This window comes from Lipotes vexillifer, unplaced genomic scaffold (assembly GCF_000442215.2).
Source record: "Lipotes vexillifer unplaced genomic scaffold, Lipotes_vexillifer_v1.1 scaffold1048, whole genome shotgun sequence".
Classification (NCBI taxonomy): Eukaryota; Metazoa; Chordata; class Mammalia; order Artiodactyla; family Lipotidae; genus Lipotes; species Lipotes vexillifer.
The window spans coordinates 2,627,496-2,635,900 of record NW_006785351.1 but is presented as its reverse complement, the minus strand read 5'-3'; positions in this window follow the sequence as shown (position 1 = coordinate 2,635,900).

Sequence of the window (8,405 nt, the reverse complement as noted above, 5' to 3'; positions counted from 1 at the left end):
GAGGGGTTTTAAAGAGAGGAATAGCATGATCAGATAAGTCATGAGAGAAGTAACACGATCAGATAAACACTCTAAGCTGTTGAAGATTTTATGTTACTCCTCCTAGGCGAATTTACATTTAAGAAAGGACAATGATAGACAATGCTTAACAAAAGTTGAAAGTTGAAAATTGTAGTTTGCAATTGGTAGTTAAGGAATTTAGCATGAGAACTTTTCAAGTTCTTCAAATCCCAGTAAAGAGTAAAACAATACCTAATAGTTGCTAGAATAATATATAGGATAAAAGACTGTTCTATGTCCTTAAATCTTTATTTATTATTCAGTGCTGTCAGGGAATGAGGCCATATATAATGTATATGGATGATCAGTTTTCAAAAAATAAGGTTACAATAGACAGAGCACTATTTCCCTCAATCAATGCTATCGTCCCCTCAATCAAAACACCCTTTCCCTCTGGCTGTCTTCAGGAAAGTCTTAAGAATTAAGCAATGTGTATCATCCTCCTAGATTTAGTCACATTAAAGTATGAATAGCTAATAACTTTCTAACAGGATATTTTACTTTTAAAGGCGTAGTTTGTTAAACATGAAGGATATCTAATTGGGAAAATTATTAGAGGGATAGTGGACAGGAGTACACTTTTGAGAAACACAGTTTTTCTTGTCCATCCCTACCCTACCATTTCTCTAGTATCTTACAATTCTTTGATATCAACTTTCAGAACACCTATTATTATAGATATGTGAATAAGGCATAACTCGAATATTGTTCCAAAGAAAAAATACCACAGAATGGGAATCAGATCATTGGTAAGAAGCAGGCTGTTATCCAGACATATAACTTTGGACAAATCATTTTGGCTCAATGGGTCCCAATTTCCTTATCTTTTTTTTTCTTTTTTTTTTTTTTTGCGGTATGCGGGCCTCTCACTGTTGTGGCCTCTCCCATTGCAGAGCACAGGCTCCGGACGCGCAGGCTCAGTGGCCATGGCTCACGGGCCCAGCCGCTCCGCAGCATGTGGGATCTTCCCGGCCCGGGGCACGAACCCGGGTCCCCTGCATCGGCAGGCGGACTCTCAACCACTGCGCCACCAGGGAAGCCCTCCTTATCTTTAAAATGAAGACAGGGAAGAATAATTTCTAAGGATGGCAGAGTGGGTTTTTGTGTGTGACTGTGTTGCTGGACTGATCAGGCCAGGCAAGTGGGTGCCTCCTTTGCTCCCATGGCCTCAGGTGTTTTCAACCCCCATACCCCCTAGATGCTGGTATCTCAGCTGAAGAGAACCTTTGCAGAGAGAGGAGGACTGGACTTTCATCCTAGGCATATGAGAGCATTTGTGATGTCTATTCCAGCTCTGACATTTTTTGAATCTGGATTTTTCTTATCACCTGGGAACCGTGCCCCATAGACATAACAGAAGCCGGCAGATAACAGGAATTCTTGAGCTCGTCTTGCAGAACAACAGATAGGGGAACAGCTTGTTAACACCCCTCTGCCTGTAAACTACCTTTCCTGATTAAGCTCATTTTAGGTTAATTTTTCCTTCTTTCTCCACCCACCCCTTTAATTGTATACCTTCCCAGCTTCCTATAACTTCAGGAACTAGGAGTCAGCTCTTGTCCAGTGTGAGCCAGTTAAGGCTCGTTGGGGCCACCGATCCTAAAACTGGGCCTGAACAGCTGTCTAAGGAATGGCATTTTGACATCAGAGGGCTGGAAAACTCCAGCTTCAGATCATGCTAAGTGCCTCCATCTTGAACATGCAGACACATGTAAACAAGATGCACCTGTGCAGAACACCGATTACCTCACCTTTTCTCTACATCCAGCCAACTTTCCCCATGTCTAAGACCACCCTGCTTATGCTATAAATATCCCAACCCCCTCACTTTCAGGGAGATAAATCTGAGACATGTTCTCCCATTTCATCACTTGGCTGCTTTGAGAATAAACTGTTTCTCTGCCACAAACCTTGGCATGTCAGCATTTGGCTTACTAAGTGCCAGGGGAACAGACCTGATTCTGTAACAACCCCTGTTCTCGTTGTCAGTAGAAATGTTAGTGAAACTCAAGTAGACATTTTATGGCTTTTACTGATAAATTAAAAAGTAGTCAAAATAAATATTCAGCTAAAAGAAATACAGGAATATCCATCTCCATTCATCCTTATTCATTAATGACCCTGGGCTCCAGTTCCTATTTAAATATCTGTGATGTTCCATAAGGATTCTTAGAAGCCAAGAAGCTTTGGGCTTTTATTGGCACAATCTGAGGCAAAGCATCTATTTGTCACAGGTCACAGACAGGTCCTTCTAGCGGCAGACAAGGCACCAGTTCTTCAAAACATAACTAAGACTTCCAAAGTCACCTGTGGGAGAGCATACCCACCCCTGCCTGTCTGTCACACACTCTGCATCCTCCCAAGGTGGGAGTACTTTGGAAATGTGACATTAACTAAGAGACCCAGGGGCCTGGCCATGAGGCCTGGTTCCCACAGATTGAGTGAAGACTGCCTCCTCATAAGCTTGGCTTTCTGGTACAATTTCCATCCACATTTCAAATTTTTTTTAATGAGTTTAAACATTGAGAAGGTAGAAATAGACTAAAAAGTGGAAAAGCATGGAATTTGGACCAGGAATTTGCTAGATGAAACTAATTTAAATGTAGAATGCACTGAGGCATTGGGAAGCCATCTGAAGAGTTAAGATATTTGGAAAGTGGTTTGTGAACAAAATAATTTTCAAGATACAGCTGATTTAGAAAATGTAAAATTAGCAAAAGATACTTTGTAGATTGGAGAGCTTGGAGAACATGGCTTACATCACTAACAGATGATAGAATGGACTCCCACTGGGGCAGGGGTGGATTTAGCCTGTTTACTCAAATTAGAACCAGTATTCTTAATGTTTGAGGGATCACGTGTGGTTCCTTTTTCTTTTTTTCTTTTTTTTTTTTTTGGTGGTACGCGGGCCTCTCACTGCTGTGGTCTCTCCCGTTGTGGAGCACAGGCTCCGGACGCACAGGCTCAGCGGCTGTGGCTCACGGGCCCAGCCACTCCGCGGCACGTGGGACCTTCCCGGACCGGGGTATGAACCCGCGTCCCCTGCATCTGCAGGTGGACTCTCAACCACTGTACCACCAGGGAAGCCCAGTGTGTGGTTCCTTTGGTTGAATGGATCAACAGCAGTCTGAGAGGCAATCTAACCTGTAAGCTTTATTCTGCCACTGATTCACACAATGACCTCGAGGCATCACTTCTCTGTGGGGGAGATAAAAGTGTTAGTGATCTTTGATCTAATAATGCTTCTTGGTGGAAACTCTCAGAAAATCATCCAAGATAATTCAAATAAAGAGGAGAATCGAATAGATGGTACTGAAATGATCCATGGTGATTGCATCTACATTAAATATACCTAGGCTTAATGGGAACTGTGAATGAGAACTTAGAAACTGTCACAGGCCAAGCAGACATTCTCTAATCTCTCAATTCCTATCTCCCATTCTCCCTTCACATGGATTCTCATCATTGTTTCTCTCTGTAAACTGATTCTATTTACACCTCTTTCTGTATACAAACTTTCCCTTTCATCCAATCCCAACCCCACTAACTGTATAATCTGAGTCCATTACCTAAACTATCTGAGCACCAAATCTAAGGTCACAGAATTGAGTTGTTTGCAGTGTCACATGGATTTCAGATCTTTCACCAGTGCAGGAAGAGAAAGGAATAACTATACTCACTGAGTATTGCAGGATCCAAATGATATAATGTGCTCAGTCAATGCTAACAGTGAATACCTGCATCAATAAGTTGTTGCCATCTGAATCCAAGGGAAAGTCGTGAACAGAGTGTATGAATATTGGGCACTTTGTATCTCCCTTTCTGAGTTTAGCTTGTCAGGCTCTATTACAGTTGATATTTATTAGGAGAGGGATCCTCCCAATTGATCAAGGGCTCACCTGGTGTAAGGAGCAAAGTGAATAACAAGCCTACCTTAAGATAGAGTTTCATATCAAGAATGTTCAGGAGTCAAGAAGGACTCATATGAGGTTATTATATAGATATATATTTAATATAATATAATATATGTGATTGTGGTTACAGATACATATTTCGTGCTTTATCAAGAAGTATGAGTTACATAGTATACAACGTATTGGTTACCAAATTAGAAGATAAACACATTGTTTCTAAATGAAAAACTTATAGGATAAATGCTGACAAATGGATTTCCAAATCTTTCATTTCTACACTTTTCTCTTGCCTGGTCTCCTGAAGATGAGTTGCGAGTTGCAGCATTCTTAAAAAATTTAGTCCCCCCAAATTCTAATAATATACGACATGAAAATAACTTTTGGCAAAAATTATCCAGATTACTTCTCTCCATTGGAAAATTTTTCAGCATTTCCCATTGTTTTGTCTATGCCTTAGTTTATACATTTTCCTAGATAGTGAGTTAAATGCTTTTAATTGTATTCATTATTAGATAACAGTGGTTAGACTCAACTATTTAAAATGTATCCTCATACAGGGGGAGAAAAGAAATGGAGATATAGGTGTGAGACAGAAAGGAAAATTGTCTCAGGTGAAAAAACAAGAGGCTTATCAAACTGGATATAAATGTTGATTTTGTAGCTTCTCTACTAGAAATGATTATTATTAAACTGTGAGGTGAGGATAATATTCCAAAGTTTGGGTTGTCTGTCTTTTTCCCTTTACTCTCTGCTATAAGTTTCCATTCGAAGCTACAAATGTCTCTGTTGGAAGTCTTGATCTTTTCAGTTCCAGTATGCTGGGGAGAGCCTTTCTTTGGATATCTATTGCTCTGGTCGGCCATATAACCTATTTGAATGAAAATATGTTTAGCACAATGAGTAGTTGCTAAATTGCTAAAGAGCCTTATCCAAGGCAAGAATTGAACACACTCTTATAGAATGGAGAGCCTGGAAAACCCAAACACTGAGATGTATCAAGACATCGTGTCCAGAACCTACAGAGAGTTGCCTGACCCTTGGGTGTGGACATTTGGATGTTAGAAACTGGGTTCTCCATGCTCTGCTCTCTGGCACAAGCAAGCCCACTGGGGAAAGAAAATCCTCCATGTTTCTTCTTTTATCTAATCAAGAATCCCTAGGATATTAAAATGGATTTTCACATCAATCTGCATTGTTAGTCAAGAAAAGCCTTCCTGCAAATCTTGGTGGTGACAGCAGAAACTATTTGATTTTCAATCACGTGGAGCTGCTCTTAAATATCTCCTAGTGAATGGACTCACTTTGTAGGTCTGGGCACTTACTTCTTTACCACTTCCTATCTCTCCTTTCCCCCTTTTCTCATGACCTTATTTCTCTCAAACCTGCTAAATTACCAGGAAACAAGGAAAATGGCCTGCTAGAGGGAATGATTTCAGGGATAAAAATGATTCCTCTGAAATATGATAGCCTTTGAAATGATTCTCAAATTATCAAATTTGTGATGTGACGGATAGCTTGACAAAGCCCTGGCAGGGAATGTTTATTAGTTTATCAATTGATTTACTTATGGTCAAGTTTTTATTGAAACTTCTGGATATCTATTATTCTTTGGGAAATAATAACAAGTTCACCCTGTTGAAAGGGAGTGTATACAGACAGCACATCAACCAAGCATAATCCATGGCTTTGTAGGGGACAAAAGTAAAAACAATTTCTTTAACAACTTCTCTTTATGCACTAAAAACTGAAATCTGCTTAAAGCATAATTTATACCATAGAGAATTAGAGTACATAGGTGGTATGGGGAGTGGGGCACAAAATGTTTTCATAAATTTGATTCTATTGATTTGAAAGCAAAGTTACTGAAACACCTCAGTTCTGCATTTCAGAAGGTGTCTATCTGAGAGAAAAGAAATGTGTATGTGTGTGCATGTGTGCATGTGTGTGTAAGGAGTTGTTCACATGAACAAGCATTGCTTTAGCAGATGAACATGGAACACAGCCTCCTAATTTACTCTGAGAGTTGATAGTCTGTCTCTTTCTTCTGGTCAAGTTTAGATCCTAATCAGGCACCAACCACAAACTATATCAAACCCAGGCAGAAAAACAGGTTATGGTGGTTACCTGACCTACCTACCTAATCATAGGTTTCTCTCAAGGATGAGAAGCATATACTCTTATTCCCATCGACTACCTCTCTACATTCCAGATTCACTTATGACTGTTACATTTTCACAAGGGAGGAAAATGCCAGCACCACAGGGCTCACTCCTGCATTGAGTTTCATACTTTCCCAGGCAATTTACTCAAGGGAGAGTGGGGAGGAAGGGGAGGAGGCAAAGGGAGTGATAAACAGATGTTACACATTTTTTTTTCCTGGAAAGATCATCCCAGTTTTCCTAATTTCCCAAAATTTAAAAGAATGTTTATTTTGTTTGTGTTACTATGGCAACTTCTAGTAGCTCAGTTTTTTTTCTAAGTTTAAAAACACCAAAGATTTCAAAGAATTTTCTAGGGCAATTTTTATACATTTGCTTTTTCATTTTGGGCTGTGATATTTGTATTCCTTTTAATTTTATTATTTAGAAGAGTGTGTGTGTGTGTGTGTGTGTGTGTGTGTGTGTGTGTATGTGTGTGTACTGCTTTAAATTTAAAATCATATTTACATATATATTACATGTCACCGGTTGACTGCAAGGCATTCATGCTTCTTGTAGCCTTTACAGCATTGCCCTCCTGGTGCTTTTCCTGCCCTCTGCCTCCTGGGTTCAGCTTATGAAAAGGTGAAGGTCCTTCTTATCCTCCACTGACAAGTCTACCCACTTACATAAGATGTGCAGTCAATTTATGAATACAGTCAGTCTGAGTCTTTGTCACATCAACCATCTTGGTGAACTCTGTAATCTCTAGTTAATTCTCTGGGTATTTTCAAACATTTTGTTGTTTCAAATAATATGAATAAAATATTTGAAATATTAATGACATCAAAATTTTTCTTAAAAAATGTTTTGGCATTCAAGAAAAAAATAACTCACCTAGATTCTTCAGTTCTTAAATTTTCTAGCTGCATTAGCAAGTAAAGGGTTGGTGATTTTATACTGATTTGGGGCAGCATAGACAGATGCTGAGGATGGTTGTGCTGGGAATTCTTGTTGTGAGTTGCTTGTCACTCCTACACGAATAGACATGGTAAGAACTTTTTCATGCTCACAATGTTGGTCTGGCCTAGCTGTCGACTTCTTGATGACGGAGTCTCTTTGAAGTGAGCAATACTGACAAATATGAATGAACTCATACCAGACTAGCAAGAGTTGGCAGTAGACCCAGTCACTCCGACCCATTTTCAGAGTTTGAAATGGCAAGTATTCAGGAAGGGCACATTAGCCTTTGAAATACAAAAAAAAAAAAAAAAAAAAAACCAACCTGCTTGCTTTTTTTGCTTATTTAAAAAAAAAAAAAAAAAAAAAAAAAAAAAAAAGGAAAACCCAACAAATACAGTCAGTGTTTACTCAAAGAATACAGTCATATAGTTGCTTCAGTTTCAATATTCTTAGGAATTAAGTGAATAAATGGGCTACAAACATGTGAAACTAGGAGTGTGTGAAAGAAAAAAAGAAACAAAAGGAGCAAATACAAGACTAAACAATGTAGTCTTCTACTTAAACATTTCAGATTTTTATTAATCCTTTAAAAATTACTTGTTTAATTAACTCTGTGTCCTCACCTTGGTTATATTCATACAGAGTTTGACTCTATTACTAGATTATGTAAATCATTGTTTAATCAAATCTACTAAAGATAAGAAAAAAATTCTAGCAAGACTTATAATAATGAAATACAGAATTAAAAGTTTAAACCTACTAAAAATACCATGGCTTATCAATTGGCTGTGTGTAAGGCATGTTAGGGGTATAAATGTGCATTTTGACTATAAATACAATTCATTAATGCAGGGAGAAAATAGGGAGGGAAGTGAGGGGTTGCTAAAAGATCAGATTATTTTGCAAAATGCAGGGTACTTTAAAATTTTATCTCACTTAGAACGTCTCTGCATTTAGTCAAATTAAGTTTTCCAAAGATAATTTGGTGTTATAAAGATAATCGTCTTTTACTAAACAAACTGATGGCATCATAGGACAACTAACCAGTTTAGGTTTGACAAGATTTTCCCATCTTAGTGTACAGCCCTCGTGATATTGAGGTGGGCGACCACTGCAATGAGTAGCAACTGTTATATATGATTGGAGTCAGAAATTTTGGAATTTTATACTCACACGAATTTTAAATAATTTGAAAATTGAAACTTTGTGCCTACATACTAGAGGCATAGATACATGTATAACGTAGTCCCTTGTCAATCTCAGGTCATTGATTTAATACAGAATTTGGTAACTTTATGCATGGGAAGGTATGAGGGAAGTATAGGGAAAG